The sequence below is a fragment of the Rhinoraja longicauda genome, chromosome 16 (genome assembly GCF_053455715.1).
Source record: "Rhinoraja longicauda isolate Sanriku21f chromosome 16, sRhiLon1.1, whole genome shotgun sequence".
NCBI lineage: Eukaryota > Metazoa > Chordata > Chondrichthyes > Rajiformes > Arhynchobatidae > Rhinoraja > Rhinoraja longicauda.
The window spans coordinates 15,756,514-15,774,025 of NC_135968.1; the positions used below are offsets into that span (position 1 = coordinate 15,756,514).

Sequence of the window (17,512 nt, forward strand, 5' to 3'; positions counted from 1 at the left end):
ACCAACAAAGCCTATGAGTCCTGGGCATGTTGCTTCTGGCTATCACCGGCGCGCTGCTGTTTCTCGGTCCGGCAAGCACTGAATCACACAGCTCGGTAAATTCCAGCGTAAACCGACTGATGTCGGGGTCCGGCTGTCGCTTGTCGGTGACTCACAAGCGTCAGCCTCACTGGAACGAGCTGCCCGACGACTGACGTCTGAGATGCTCCTGGGAATTCCCGCGATCTCGTCACGTTTCCTTCTTGATCAGAGGAAATCTGTGAATTTCCACAATGACAACAAGGTGTCTCGACTGCTGCGGGCACTGAACTCTTACCTGGGCGACTCTCTCCTCCGCTTCTCAAACGCACCCCTGTGCGAGTTTTAAACACGCAAACGCAATCTTACAAATGCATTAGTGATGGAATCCATTTAGTCATAGAGTCAGAAAGCCTTACAGCTTGAAAGCAGGCTCTTCGGCCCAACTTACCTACACCGACTAATATGTCCCACCTACACTAGTCCCACCTGCCCGCGTTTGGCCCATATCCTTCTAAATCTATGGTACCTGTCCAAATGTATTTTAAATGTGATAGTACATGCCTCTTTATACCCTCCTCTGGCTTCACATTTCACGCTGCCTCTCAATTTATTTCACAGTCTTTACATCTCTGGCCTTTACTAATCAACCCCCCCCTCACCCCTCACCCGTAGCCACCTATCACTTGCAAGACTTTGTCCCGCCCCACCTCCCTTTTCCAACTTTCTACCCTTTAATACAAACAGTCTGAAAAAACGCCCCGACTCGAAAAATCATGCATCCGTGTTCTCCAGAGATGCTGCCTGACCTGCTGCGTTACTCCAGCACTTTGTGTCTTTTTATTTGTAAACCAGCACATGCAGTTCATTGCATCTACCACTTCCAAACGCCTCGAGTCCGGGAGTTGAGACGTGACGATGGGAAGATTGTAAATGTCAGTAAATTTAACAACAAAAGGAGCAGGGACTGAAAACCCCCCCAGTAGAACACCTCTGTGAGCGATTCCCCACGGCTACAAGGCGCCTGGGCAAACTATAAAGAAGAACGATCTGGAGGGTCTCGACCCGAAACGTCACCTATTCCTTTACTCCAGAGATGCTGGCTGGCCCTCTGGGCGAACGCTAAACTGTTCAGGTGCTCGCCGTGGAGTTTGGAACTGTAGGTCAGATCTTATCCCCAACCCTCGACGCTCCCATTACCCACTGACTCGGCCCTCTCCTCCCCCCCCCCCCCACCACTACCACCACCATCCCACGTCCTCTTCCACCCATATCCCTCCCTCCGGCTTGGCATTTCACTCCTCTTCTTTCTTTCTCTGACATCCCTTTTGTTTGATTGAAAACATGTATAGTCTCACATGTGGAATTCTCTGCCACAGAAGGTAGTTGAGGCCAGTTCATTGGCTATATTTAAGAGGGAGTTTGATGTGGCCCTTTTTGCTAAAGGGATCAGGGGGTATGGAGAGAAGGCAGGTACGGGATACTGAGTTGGATGATCAGCCATGATCATATTGAATGGCGGTGCAGGCTCGAAGGGCCGAATGGCCTACTCCTGCACCTATTTTCTATGTTTCTATGTTTCCTTTTCACATCTAGCCTTTGTCACTTCCTCCACCCATTTGCCAATCACACCCCCCACCCCACCCCCCCTCCTCTATCACCTTTAGCTAGGCGCGAGCATGATGTCATGATTTTCTGTAAAAATAAAAGGGAAAGTATTTTGAAATGTCGACGCTTTCAGGAAGTGGGAGCAGTGCGTTATTTCCAGAAACGTGAGCGGCTGCGCCAGACAATGCCTTGTCGACGGCTTCTCGCTGACGCGACGAGAAAGAATGGACTCGGCTCTTCCTTCTCCGCCTTTCCAGAAATTCCGCTGACTAATTGTTTTGAAAGCTCCCTGATTTATTTACTCCGGAATCTCCTGATATACTTTAGTCATCCAGGTGAAACTCACCGCCCCACCTCCCGGATCTACGGGCTGGGATAGTCACACCGCAAGGAAACAGGCCCTTCGGCTCAACTCGCCCCTGCCGGCCAAGATATCCCATCTGAGCTTGTCCCATTTGTCTGCGGTTAGGCCCATAACACTCTAAACCCTTCATATCCATGTACATGTCCAATGTCTTTGGAAGGTTGTTTTAGTACCTGCCTTAACTACCTCCTCCGACAGCTCGTTCCATATACCCATCATCCTGCCCGAACCGAGGGGCAACTTTATGTGAAAAAGTTGCCCAACCTCTCCATCCACAAATTCACAACTCTCTGGGTGAAAAAGTTCCTTCTCACCTCAGTTTTAAATGGCCTCCCCTTTATTCTAAGACTGTGGCCCCTGGTTCTGGACTCCCCCAACATTTAAAGTTTAAAACTATCTCATAGGGAGGGAGGGGGTGGAGGGAGGGTGGAGGATAAGAGGGGTTGAGGGGGATGGAGTGGGGGGGAGGGGAATGGGGGAGGGGGGAGGGAGGGGAATGGGGGAGAGGGGGAGGGAGGGGAATGGGGGAGAGGGGGAGGGAGGGGAATGGGGGGAGAGGGGGAGGGAGAAGGGGATGGGGAGGGGGGGAAAGGGGATGGGGAGGGGGAGGGGGGGAAGAGGGGATAGGGGGAGGAGAGGGTGCTGCACGAATGCAGGAGAGGTTTGGGCCCAACGGGTCCACTTGGTCTAGTATCCTTCTAAATCTATGGTATCCGTGTACTTGTCCAAATGTTTTTTAAAGGTTCTGCCTCAACTATTTCCTCTGGCAGCTCGTTTCATATACCCATACACGTTTTGTGTAGAGAAATTGCCCCACATGTTCCTATTTAATCTTCCCCTCCTCACCTTAAATCTATGCCCTCTTCTTGATTCCACTACTCTGGGTAAAATATTATGTGCGTTCACCCTACCTGTTCCTTCATGAGAGCAATTTTTTCAAAGATCCTGCACACGAGCGATGGGCCAAACGGCCTCACTTGAGATTCGTGAACTTTTAGTTGGGCAACTTTCAATAGTTTGTTATTGTTCGCGGGGATTTGAACCAATCAAAATCTTTTGCAAGCAGGTTCCCTTTCAGCCGGCCCTCTCTCTCTGACACCGGCGAGAGTTCACAAGCTGGAGTTTCACAAGATGTGTCACTGGGAGGGCCGTGGTTCTGGAGATATTTAAGCAACCCCTTCCCTGAGCCTGGACTATTACCGACCTGGACATCCTAGAGACTGATCGCAGCGATGAACGGACACTGCAGGTGAGAGGTTGCAGAAAGGGCGATCCGTGATGGGCCGGGGTGGGATGGTCGGTGCCAACCGCACCGGGCACCAACCCAGGTCACTGAGATAGTAGGTGGGGGGTGATGGTGGTGGTGTGGGGGGGGACTGTTCACCAGCTGCCCGGGCCGCGGCGACACTGCGGGTGAAACGGCCTCGGGACTACCTGGAAGATTGGAGTATTTGGGATGGAGCTGGATCTAACGATCAGTGATCGGCGGAGATTCACCGGGTGGTCGGAGGGTTTAGAAGGAGCGGGGACGGGTGAAGGATGAGTGGTGGGGAGAGATTTGAGTTGGGAAGAGGGTCGGGGAGGGGGTGAGCGAGAGAAAATAGTAAATGAGAGCTGGGGGTGGGATAAAACCTGCCAAGTGATAAGTGGACACATGTGAGGGGGCACATGTTTATTGACAAATGGGTGCAGTAAGTGACAAAAGGTGGAAAGGGGACAAAAGGGCAGTAGGTAAGGATCGAAGAGGTGGAATGAAATGTTAAGCCGGACGGCAGATTATGGGTAGAAGGGGATGGGGGAGAAAGAGGAACGGGAGGGGGGGGAATAAAGGGGAAACGAGGGGATGAGGATATGGAGGAGAGGAAAGGGACAGGGTGGGGGGGGGGGGGGGGGGGAATGGTGGGCTAAATGGGAGCGTTACCGGGGTTGGGGAGGAGGATAGACAATAGGTGCAGGAGGAGGCCATTCGGCCCTTCGAGCCAGCACCACCATTCAATGTGATCATGGCTGATCATTCTCAATCAGTACCCCGTTCCTGCCTTCTCCCCATACCCCCTGACTCCGCTATCCTTAAGAGCTATATCTAGCTCTCTCTTGAATGCATTCAGAGAACTGGCCTCCACTGCCTTCTGAGGCAAAGAATTTCACAGATTCACAACTCTCTGACTGAAAAAGTATTTCCTCATCTCCGTTCTAAATGTCCCACCCCTTATTCTCAAAATGTGGCCCCTGGTTCTGGACTCCCCCAACATTGGGAACATGTTTCCTGCCTCTAACGTGTCCAACCCCTTAATAATCTTATATGTTTCGATAAGATCCCCTCTCACCCTTCTAAATTCCAGCGTATACAAGCCTAGTCGCTCCAGTCTTTCAAAACATATGACAGTCCCGCCATTCCGAGAATTAACCTAGTAAACCGACGCTATATATTCAATAGCAAGAATTTCCTTCCTCAAATTCGGAGACCAAAACTGCACACAGTACTCCAGGTGCGGTCTCACTAGGGCCTTGTACAACTGCAGATGGATGGGGTGGGGGGGGGGGGGGGGGGAGTGCAGGGGGGGGGGGGGGGGGAGAGGGCCGGAGGGTTTAATTAAAATATGATCACGCCAGGGTGAACGCCAGTGCAGTCGCTGACGATGGGCGGAACGGCCTCCTTTGTGCCGTGACAGTACTGGCCGGATTCCTGGTATGGTCGGGTCCTGGCGGAGAGTGTCCGCTGGCCTCGCTGTCCGAGGCTCCCCAACTACAGCGGGAAACGGAGCCCCGTAACCCCGCGTCCGCCCGGCGCCACAGACCCTCCCCAAACTCACTCTCCCCTCTTCAATCTCTTCCACAGAGCTACAATCCTCAACCACCGACCCATAATAGGTGAGTGATGCCTTTGCCTTCGCTGCGTTGGTGCGCGGAACCCGATTACCCCAGGTGTCGGAGTGATCACCAAACTCCCCATCTTGGGGCAGGGAGACTGAGGGCGTCGTCCACGATCTACCCGACCACATTGCGGGCCTTGCACTTTTTTTTCCCTGCGCTTTCTCTGTAACCGTGACACTGGTACTTCACTACGGTATGTTTCTCTTGGCACTAGCTGTTGTGCTCATGGTTGACCTGTTTTAACGGTATGTATGTTATGATTAGATCTAACACATCATCAAAGTTTCCACTGCATCTCGGTCCGCGTGACAATAATAAACCGATACCAAAACTAGAAGAAGTAGACAATAGACAATAGGTGCAGGAGGAGGCCATTCGGCCCTTCGAGCTAGCACCGCCATTCAATGTGATCATGGCTGATCATTCTCAATCAGTACCCCGTTCCTGCCTTCTCCCCATACCCCCTGACTCCGCTATCCTTAAGAGCTCTATCCAGCTCTCTCTTGAAGGCATTCAGAGAATTGGCCTCCACTGCCTTCTGAGGCAGAGAATTCCACAGATTCACAACTCTCTGACTGAAAAAGTTTTTCCTCATCTCAGTTCTAAATGGCCTACCCCTTATTCTTAAACTGTGGCCCCTTGTTCTGGACTCCAACATTGGGAACATGTTTCCTGCCTCTAACGTGTCCAACCCCTTAATAATCTTATACGTTTCAATAAGATCCCCTCTCATCCTTCTAAATTCCAGTGTATACAAGCCTAGTCGCTCCAGTCTTTCAACATATGATAGTCCCGCCATTCCGGGAATTAACCTAGTAACCCTACGCTGCACGCCCTCAATAGCAAGAATATTCTTCCTCAAATTTGCAGACCAAAACTGCACACAGTACTCCAGGTGCGGTCTCACTAGGGCCCTGTATAACTGCAGAAGGACCTCTTTGCTCCTATACTCAACTCCTCTTGTTATGAAGGCCAACATTCCATTGGCTTTCTTCACTGCCTGCTGTACCTGCATGCTTCCTTTCAGTGACTGATGCACTAGGACACCCAGATCTCGTTGTACGTCCCCTGTTCCTAACTTGACATCATTCAGATAATACTCTCCCTTCCTATTCTTACCACCAAAGTGGATAACCTCACACTTATCCACATTAAACTGCATCTGCCATGCATCCGCCCACTCACACAACCTGTCCAAGTCACCCTGCAACCTCATAGCATCTTCCTCACAGTTCACACTACCACCCAGCTTTGTATCATCTGCAAATTTGCTAATGGTACTTTTAATCCCTTCATCCAAGTCATTAATATATATTGTAAATAGCTGCGGTCCCAGCACCGAGCCTTGCGGTACCCCACTAGTTACTGCCTGCCATTCTGAAAGGGACCCATTTATCTCCACTCTTTGCTTCGGTCTATCAACCAATTTTCTATCCATGTCAGTACCAAAGTATCCAAAGTACCGGTTCAACTCGTCAACAGTAGATGTGTAGGAAGGAACTTCAGATGCTGAAACCGAATATAGACTCTAAAAGTTGGAGTAACAGCGGGAAAGGCAGCAACTCTGGAGAGAAGGAATGGGTGATATTTCGGGTGGAGACCCTTCTTCAGACTGACGGACCCGAAACGTCACCTATTCCTTCTCTCCAGAGATGCTGCCTGTCCCGCAGAGTTACTCTAGTTTTTTTTGTGTCTCTAGAAGAGGAAGATTTGAGAGTCACAAGGAACTGCAGATGTCGAAATCTTGAGGGGAAAACTCAGAGTGCTGGAGGAACTCAGCTGGTCAAGATTTGAAAATCAGTTATTTACAACTGAGAAACAGACGAATATATTTTCTCGAAGGAACAGAGTACTAGAGGACCAAAAATACCGGAATAACTCAGCGGGCCAGGCAGCATCTCTGGAGAAGGTGGAATAGTGATCTTTGGGTTCGGGACCCACCTTCGAACTGATCAGTGCGAAGAAAGGTCTTGTTCATAAACGTCATCCGTTCTTTCCCTCCACAGACGCTGCCTGACCCCCTGAGTTCCTCCAGCACTTTGGGGTTTTCTCAGGATGTCAGCATCTGCAGTTCCTCGCGTCTCCACAACCCCACCCTCCATCCCCTCAAGCCCGGTTCCTGAATGACATATCTGTGCCCATCCCTGGGGAATTCTCGGCCTCGCTGCCTGGTCGGGGGGGGGGTCTGAGCGTCATGCCTCCCTGTCTGGGTCAGCGGGTGGGACGTGTGGCATAGTCGGTTCGCGGCCCTCACCCCCTGCCTCTCCCACCAGGTATCCTCGCACAGCACACGGTGGACGACCTGGCCCAGGAGGCCCGCACCTACGTGGCCAGCACCTACGTGAAGCACCTCGAGTCAGCAGGCTGCAGGGTGGCGGTCATCAGGTGAGCCCAACCCGCCTCCCGTGGCGCACCGTGGGGTGGTCTTGGATCTGCCCGGGGGATCGGTGCGGTTCAGAGGTCGAAGGACAGGAGCAAAATTGATGGGATGGTCGAGTCAAATGACGTTTGTTTTTAGAGGGATTATGAATGGTGGTTGTAGGAGTGGGGGAGTAAGTGAAGAGTGAGGACAAGGGGGGGGGGGGGGGTGAAAGCGCCAGAGGGCGAGGGGAGAGGAGGGGGAGGGGATGAGATGAAGGCGAGGAGACTCGAGGGATGAGGGGAGAGGGGGCGGGGGCTTGGAGACAGGTAAGGGCCGGGAAGAGGAGGGAGGAATGTGAGGGGAAAGGAGGCGTGAGGGCGAGAGAGGAGGGGTGAGGAGGGTTGAGGGGAGAGGAGGAGTGAGCGGAGTGGAGGGGTGAGGACTGAGGGAAGGCGAGGAACTTTGACCCCCCCCCCCCTAATGTTGATGTTGGGATTAGGTTTGACCTGCTTGTCCTTGTCCTTGTTCATACATCAGTCAGGGAATTGTGTATACAAGTTGGGACGTTGTGTTACAGTTGTACAAAACGTCAATGAGACTGTGTTTGGGGTATTGTGTTGAGTTTTAGTCACCCTGTTGTAGGAAAGATGCTATCAAGCTGGAAAGCGTGCAGACAAGATTTACACGGATGTTGCCAGGAATCGAGGGCCTGAGCTACAGGGAGCGGTTGGGTAGGTTAGGGCGCTATTCCTTGGAGCGTAAAGGTGTATAAAATCGTGAGGGGCAATAGATAGAGTGAATGCACAGCCCCCCCCCCACCCCGCAGGGTAGGGAACTAGATGGCAGCGGTTTAAATTGAGAGGAACCGATTAAACAGGAACCTGAAGGGCAACTGTTTCACTCAGAGGATGTTGGGTATATGGAACGATCTGCAAAAGGAGGTAGACGAGAGAGATGCAATAACAGCATTTAAATGATATTCAAATGATATTTGGACAGGTACAAGGATAGAAAAGGTTTAGAAGGAGGTGGAATACAGCGTGGAAACAGGCCCACGACCACAGACCAACGTTCACCGGTGCTAGTTGTTCCCATTTTCACAACGTACACACTAGGGTCAACTTACCGAAGCCAATTAACCTACAAACCTGCATGTCTTTGGAGTGTGGGAGCAAACCCACGTGGTCGCAGGGTAAACGTTACAAACTCTGCGCAGACCGCACCCGTAGTCAGGATTGAACCGGGGTGTCTGGCAGCAACTCTACCGCTGCGCCACTGTCGGGCAGAATCCAGAAGGATTGGGAACATGAGGAATTGCAGATGGAGATGGGGGTGGGTTTAGGATTGACATTGGGATGGGGGATTGTGGACTTGGTTGGGCGAGTTGATTGTGCATTTGGGGATGACTCGAGAATTGGGATAAGAAGGGGATGTATGCTGGGATGAATTAGGAATGGAGTTAGGTTGGGTGAGTGTGGGGTGAGGGCGATAGTTTTGATTGGATGACTAATAGTCATTGTTCTCTTGCAGATTGTACCTCAGTGAGTCTGAATATGACAAGATATTTAACTCAATAAACGGGTATGTGTTTGATCATCAGATTTTTCCCCTTCTTTAGTTTTATTCTCTCCACTCGGGGAACTCTCTCACCCCGGGTGACGCCGGCTGTCTCTGTGTCCCTCGCTGCCTACTTCCACTCTGAGTATCGGTCTCTTCATTGCCACTCTCGCGTCTGACTGCAACCGGCACGGAAAGGCGCACAGCGCCTCACGCTGTCCGGTTGGAGGAACTGAAGAAGCTTCTTGCGCCGACCGGTCCCACACAGACCTGCCTTAGTCAAAAGTGTTTTCTTGTCGTGTGTCCCGAAACTGAACAGTGCAATTCTTACTTGCAGCAACACAACAGATATGTAAACACAGTACTCTGTGAAACCCCTAATAAACAACAAAAATGTTCAGTGTGTGTATGTACGCACACACACACACACACACACACACACACACACACACACACACACACACACATACAGACACCCCCCCCCCCCCACACCCCCACACACACACCATTGCCCTGCTCAGTTCCTTCTGATCCGTACTATTTCCCCGGCCGGACTCCCCTTTTCCCCGTTATCCTTCGATTTCCTTCCCCTTCCCCTTCCACCCACCTCCCCCCTTCCGACTTTACATTTCACTCTTCCTCTTCTGTCCTTATCTGACACCCTTTTGACTCTTTTTCGCCTTCAGTCTTTGTCACTTACTTCACAATCAACCTCCTCGCTTGTATCCACCTATCACTTGTCCAATCCCACCTCTTTTCCAGCTTTCCACCCCCTACTCCGTCAGTCTGGAGGACGGTCCCAATCCCAAACATAGTCAGTCCATTCCCTCCACAGATGCTGCCTGGCCCGCAGAGTTCCTCCAGCACTGTGTGTTCTGTTATGTGGGACAGGTTGCTTCTGTCGGTCAGCCCCTACAGAGGAAACGCCTCCACCTCCTGGTTCTCGGTCAGGGGCCGGTCACATCCGGCGGGAACCCCTCGATGCAGTGATGTTGCTGCCGCGTTCCTTGTGCTCGCCCCTGGCAGTGGAGCCGCGCGTCGCTCGTCGCGATAGTCCGACACCCTAGGCCGTGCCATTGACCGAGCGCCACCTCTACCCCAGGATCCTGCTTCCCGGCGGAGCTGTGGACCTCGAAACCTCGGAGTTCGCCCGGGTGGCCGGAATCTTCTACAGGATGGCGATCCAGGTCAGTTAGAGTTGCCATGTGTGTGTGTTTGTCAATGTGGCTGAGACTGGGAGAGGGGAGGGAGGGGAGGGGGAGGGAGGGGAGGGGAGGGGGGGGGGGGGGGCTTGACTCCTTTCCCCACGCAATCTGTCTGAAGAAGGGAGCCGACCGGAATGGCCATCCGTCCATTCCCTCCACAGATGCTGCCTGACCCGTTGAGTTCCTCTAGCGCTCTGTCTCTCTGCTGCAGTTGTTAATGCTGTGGTCTGGGAGCGCTGCGCACTACCCGGGTCTGGTGCGGGACCTCACCTGGTGACCACGGGCCCGGGTTTCTTGCATTGTTGAACCCCCCCCCCCCTCTCTCTCTCTCTTTCTCCACAGGCCGGTGACCGGGGCAACTATTTCCCGGTGTGGGGCACGTGTCTGGGCCACCAGCTACTGACGGCGCTCACCGCCGGCCACAACCTGCTCCGCCGCACGGACAGCGCCAACGTGGCTCTGCCGTTCCACTTCACCCCCGGTACGGGGCGGGTGGGACTGGGATGGGGCGCCCGAGGGGGGGAGGCGGATCGGGTGGACAGGGTGGAGAGGGGGGGGGGGGGGGGCGAGGAGGCGTGGGGCACGGAGTGACCGGGGGAGAGGGGGATCGAGGTGAGGGAGAGGTGCTGTGGGGTACAGAGCGTACACGGGGAGAGGCCAGGCTGAAGCGGGATTGGGAGGGGGAGGGGGGGGGGGGGGGCGGGATCCGAAGAGGGGTGAGACAAGTTGCAAGGCCACGAGGTGCGGGCCGGCCAGGAATCAGGGCCCGGAACATTCGGCCCCTCCAGTTATTCCTGTTTGGGCCGATTTTCCAACGATCCTGCCCGATTCCCAGATACTCCGGCTCCCTCCCCCGGCACCTGTTGACCTCAGCCCTGAATGAACAGGGTAGCTGAAGATCCCACACTGTCTGGGCAAACTCACTCTGATCTCAGTGCCAGGTGCCCTGGGCGCTGGTTCCAGGTCCAGCCCCTTCAGCGGAGACACGGGCCTTTAGCATAGTCTCGTCTCCCTCTGAATCATAGAACACAGGACAGTACTGCACAAGAATAGGCCATTCAGCCCACATTGTCTGTGCTAAACAAATTGTTATCTACCTGCACATGATCCATTTCCCTCTGTCCCCTGCATTTCATGCACCTCTTCCAAAAGACTCCTAAACACCACTATCGTATCTGCCTCCATCAACACCCGTCGCAGCGCGTTCCAGGCCCACACCACCCTCTGTGTAAAAAAAGTTGCCACGCACATCTCATTTAAACTTAAGGCCAATCAACCTTTGACTTAGGTTTGGATTTATTTGGTTTATGTTGCGTCGAATGTTACGGGGAGAAGGCAGGAGAATGGGATTGTGAGGGAAAAATAGATCAGCCATGATTGAATGGCGGAGTAGACTCAATGGGCCAACTCACCCCTCCCGCTTCACACACTGACCCTGACCCCGACACTGACCCCGACTCTGACCCTCGACATTGACCCTCGACATTGACCCTGACCCCGACCCTCGACATTGACTCCGAACACTGACCCCCGACACTGACCATGACCCCGACCCTGACTTTGACCCCGACCCTAACCCCCAAAACGACCCCGACCCTGACCCCAACCCTGACCTCAACACCGACCCTGACCCCAACACCGACTCTGACCCCAACACTGACCCTGACCCCAACACCGACTCTGACCCCAATACTGACCCCAACATTGACCCTGACCCCAACACTGACCCTGACCCCAACACTGACCTCAACACTGACCCTGACCCCAACACTGACCCTGACCCCAACACTGACCCTGACCCCAACACTGACCCTGACCCCAACATTGACCCTGACCCCAATACTGACCCTGACCCCAACACTGACCCTGACCCCAACACTGACCTCAACACTGACCCTGACCCCAACACTGACCCTGACCCCAACATTGACCCTGACCCCAACACTGACCCTGACCCCAACACTGACCCTGACCTCAACACTGACCCTGACCCCAACACTGACCCTGACCCCAACACTGACCTCAACACTGACCTCAACACTGACCCTGACCCCAACACCGACTCTGACCCCAACACTGACCTCAACACTGACCCTGACCCCAACACTGACCCTGACCCCAACTCCGACCATGACCCCAACACTGACCCAACACCAACACTGTTCCCGACCCCAACACTGACCTTGACCCCAACACTGACCCCGACCCGAACACTGACCCTGACCCCAACACTGACCCTGACCCCAACACTGACCCCGACCCGAACATTGACCCTGACCCCAACACCAACCCTGACCCCAACACCGACCCCAACCTGAACACTGACCCCAACATTAACCCCAACCCATATCTTTTCAGAAAGAAAAAGCTGCCGAATGTTCCGTGACTTCCCCCCGGAGATGATGAAAGTTTTAGCAGAAACCCCCCTGACCGGACACTTTCACAAGTACAGCCTCACCCTGGAGGTAAGAGGGGGTGAGGGTGGGAGGGGGTTTTGTGAGGGGGGCGGTGTGTGGGTCCAGTGAGTGGTGGTTTTGGGGCAGGTGCGCTCAGGGGAGGAGGGGTGTTATGGAGGGGCGGTGGGAGGGGGCTGGGTAGGGTTGATGAGGGTGGGACAGGGTGGTGCGGGAGGGGGGGGCCGTGGTTTGGGGGCAAGTGCGGTGGTTGCGGATGGGATGTGGGGGTGAGGGTGGGAGAGGGTAGTGTGGAAGGGGCGGTGGTTAACAAGGCCTGGATTGAGTGGACGTCCTCTCTTTCCAGGCCTTGTTAAGAACTATATTCTGTATTCTGCATCTTCCCCTTTGCTCTTCTACTGTACTTGAGTTTGATTTGATTGTATTTATGGATGGTATTATTGGATCTGATTGGACAGCATGCAAAACAAAGCCTTTCATTGTACCTCGATACAAGTGACAATAATAAACCCAAACCGAACACTGTGAGTCACAGTCATACAGCACGGGTTCAAACCTGTTTTGCACTGACAGAGGGGAAGATAAAATGGAACATGGGTTGAAGAGTGGGGGGGTGGGAGAGGGTTCGGAAGGAGGGAAGGGATGGGGTACAACATGATGTGGGTGGGGGTGGGAGTCAGGGCTCCGTCCCCACAGTGACTGACCGTGGCTGTTGGCTTTAGGCCTTTGAGGCGAACGAGAAGCTGCGCTCCTTCTACAGACTCATCTCCACCAACACCGACCCACAAGGAATCACCTTTGTCTCCACCATGGAAGGTAGGGAGAGGCTGGGGGTAGTCACGGGCTCAGGGTCTGACACCACAGTAACACAGACCAGGCAATCCACACATTGGAAACACGTGGTTCTGAATAATGTACATCCTTGTGTGGGTATCCCGGCAGCAGGGACAGAGAGACACACACACACACACACACACACACACACACACACACACACACACCCTCACAAACACATACACACACACACGTACACACACACCCACACACACACACACACACACACACACACCCTCACAAACACATACACACACACACCCTCACAAACACATACACACACACACGTACACACACACACACACACACACCCTAACACGCGCACACACACACACACACACACACACACACACACACACACCCTAACACACACACACATCCTCACACACACACACACAAAGACGTACCCTGACACACACACACCCTGACACATTCATCCTGACCCACACCCTAACACACACTTTCACACTGATCAGTCTGAAGAAGGGTCTCGACCTGAAACCTCACCTATTCTTTCTCTCCAGAGATGCTGCCTGTCCCGCTGAGTTACTCCAGCATTTTGCATCGACACACTTTCACACATATACCTTCACACATACATACACCCACACATAGACAATAGACAATAGGTGCAGGAGTAGGCCATTCGGGCCTTCGAGCCAGCACCAGCATTCTTAATCAGCAATAATCTTATATGTTTCGATAAGATCCTCTCTCATCCTTCTAAATTCCAGTGTATACAAGCCTAGTCATTCCAGTCTTTCAACATATGCAGTCCCGCCATTCCGGGAATTAACCTAGTAAACCTACGTTGCACGCCCTCAATAGCAAGAATATCCTTCCTCAAATTTGGAGACCAAAACTGCACACAGTACTCCAGGTGTGGTCTCACTAGGGCCCTGTACAACTGCAGAAGGACCTCTTTCCTATACTCAACTCCTCTTGTTATGAAGGCCAACATTCCATTGGCTTTCTTCACTGCCTGCTGTACCTGCATGCTTCCTTTCAGTGACTGATGCAGTTGGACACCCAGATCTCGTTGTACATCCCTTGTTCCTAACTTGACACCATTCAGATAATAATCTGCCTTCCTATTCTTACCACCAAAGTGGATAACCTCACACTTATCCACATTAAACTGCATCTGCCATGCATCCGCCCACTCGCACAACCTGTCCAAGTCACCCTGCAACCTCATAGCATCTTCCTCACAGTTCACACAACCACCCAGCTTTGTATCATCTGCAAATTTGCTAATGGTACTTTTAATCCCTTCATCCAAGTGATTAATGTATATTGTAAATAGCTGCGGTCCCAGCACCGAGCCTTGCGGTACCCCACTAGTCACTGCCTGCCATTCTGAAAGGGACCACACACTTTGCCACACATGCACTGACACATACACCCAACTCACATTGTTGTATTTGAAAAAAGACCGGATTCCGGCAAGCGACGTTTCACAATAAAGTATTTTTTTACACTCCTTACTAAGGCAGACAGTCTCACGTATCGGGTAGATGCTCGCAAGCCCCAAGTACACAGCAAATCGCACCGCTGTGTAGTGACCTGTTGGCGATCACCTGGCATAATTTGCGACACGGTCTGAAGCCAGGTTTCTCTCCTGCCCTGGAAGGATGCCCACCACGGTCCTTTATGGCGTTTCTCATCCATGCAGACTTTGCCATACCCCCTCCAGTGCGCCAATCATTAACCCGTCCAATCGGGCCGTGCCACACTTAACCTGTTGTGTACACTGTTTCTGCACTCCTTGCTGTAGGGACCATAGATGGTCTGCCAAACGATTGCAGTGTTTTGCCCAGCAAGCCCAGACATAACCAGGCATTCACAAACCTGTTTGGGAACATATAAAACAACTACTTGTTTTCGAAGAGTTTGGAATACTATTCTGTGTATTTAGTTAATAACTCTATTTTAGCATACATGAACTGTTTGACTCTTACAATGCACACACCCACACAAACCCTGACACACACCGTGACACACAAACCCTCACACACACGCACATAATGACTCTCAGACACACACTCACACACACACTTTCACACACACACACACACAGGCTTATGCACACTCTCTGACACGGACATATCTTGCACACTCACATCATGACACAGGCATACCTTGCATACCTTACACACACACAACCTTACACTCACCCACACACACACACCCTGCCACACACACACCTTACACACTCACTCACAGACACCCTGACATATGCACACACCCTGACACACACACACACCCTGAAACACATGTGCACATGCACACACATGCTTACACATGCACACCATACACACACAGACACACACACACACACGCGCACACACACACACACGCACACACACACACACACACACACACACACACATAAGCAGCATTCCAGCACCTTGTACACACACTCAACCTGCCCACATTGTCTCCGGATGACACATTGTCTCCGAATGTCACATTCTGAGTCACATTCGTTCCTCCTGCAGCGCTCCAGTATCCGATTTATGGCACCCAGTGGCATCCGGAAGCGAATCGCTATGTGTGGAAGGAATAAGCCCAGACATAACCAGGCATTCACAAACCTGTTTGGGAACATATAAAACAACTACTTGTTTTCGAAGAGTTTGGAATACTATTCTGTGTATTTAGTTAATAACTCTATTTTAGCATACATGAACTGTTTGACTCTTACAATGCACACACCCACACAAACCCTGACACACACCGTGACACACAAACCCTCACACACACGCACATAATGACTCTCAGACACACACTCACACACACACTTTCACACACACACACAGGCTTATGCACACTCTCTGACACGGACATATCTTGCACACTCACATCATGACACAGGCATACCTTGCATACCTTACACATACGCAACCTTACACTCACCCACACACACACACCCTGCCACACACACACCTTACACACTCACTCACAGACACCCTGACATATGCACACACCCTGCCACACACACACACACCCTGAAACACATGTGCACATGCACACACATGCTTACACATGCACACCATACACACACAGACACACACACACACGCGCACACACACACACACACGCACACACACACACACACACACACACACACACACACACACACACATAAGCAGCATTCCAGCACCTTGTACACACACTCAACCTGCCCACATTGTCTCCGGATGACACATTGTCTCCGAATGTCACATTCTGAGTCACATTCGTTCCTCCTGCAGCGCTCCAGTATCCGATTTATGGCACCCAGTGGCATCCGGAAGCGAATCGCTATATGTGGAAGGAAAGCTTGGATGCTCCACACTGTCCCCTGGGAGTCAGGATGTCTTACCTATTGGCCGAGTTCTTTGTAAATGAAGGTACGTCTGTGGAAACTCCCATGGCCGTAGAGTGCTGCGAAGATGGGGAGAGGAAGTACTCTTGAATGCATTCAAGAGAGAGCTGGATAGAGCTCTTAAGGATAGCGGAGTAAGGGGATATGGGGAGAAGGCAGGAACGGGGTACTGATTGAGAATGATCAGCCATGATCACACTGAATGGCGGTGCTGGCTCGAAGGGCCAAATGGCCTCCTCCTGCACCTATTGTCTATTGTCTATTGACCCCATCTCTCTCCCCTACCGCCCCCCCCCCCCCGCCCCTCCTCCGTAAGCTGCTCTCCCATCCTCGTCCTACATATCCCTTTTTATGACTGGGCGTTCACTGAGGCTGCCTCTCCTTGGCGAAGGCCCCCGCCACGTGTCTGGTGAGTAATTACATTTAAATTTTTTTAACTGTATTTATTTTTTTCATTCTCAACAGCCAGGAGCAATCTTCACCGGTTTGCCAGTAAAGAGGAGGAAGAGTCGTTGCTGATCGATCAGCACATGCCGCGCTTCCTAGGTGACAGGAGCTCGTTCCGTAGTGTCTACCTCTTTGACTGACCTGCAGTGGGACTGGCGGAGATTGTGGCCGGAGGTTTCTCAGCCTGCTGACCACGGGGGAGAGGGGAGACCTGCGTCCCATCCCTGACCATCTTCCAAACGCTGCCTCCAGCATGTGCTGGCAGTGGCAGGGATGAGTCAGCCTTCCAGCACCTTGTACAACTCCTCCCCCTTCTGTCGTGGAGTAAACTGACTCACATCAGTCTGAAGAAGGGTCTCGACCCGAAACGTCACCCATTCCTTCTCTCCCGAGATGCTGCCTGACCTGCTGAGTTACTCCAGCATTTTGTGAATAAATCACCTTACTCCTTTCCACTCC

General features: G+C 52.4%; 1 protein-coding gene and 1 pseudogene across 2 annotated transcripts in view; both read left to right on the forward strand.

The window, feature by feature from the left end:
- Positions 1-17,512, forward strand: part of LOC144601263 (glutathione S-transferase omega-1-like) — a 131,536-nt gene that overhangs the window by 28,615 nt on the left and 85,409 nt on the right. The window lies entirely within an intron of this gene.
- LOC144600817 (gamma-glutamyl hydrolase-like) lies at positions 27-17,506 on the forward strand (annotated as a pseudogene). The gene is made up of 12 exons (XR_013548186.1): positions 27-159; positions 1,039-1,181; positions 3,178-3,239; positions 4,830-4,861; positions 7,138-7,249; positions 8,757-8,807; positions 9,886-9,970; positions 10,331-10,469; positions 12,347-12,453; positions 13,125-13,218; positions 16,494-16,631; positions 17,072-17,506. The product of XR_013548186.1 is annotated as a gamma-glutamyl hydrolase-like (transcript).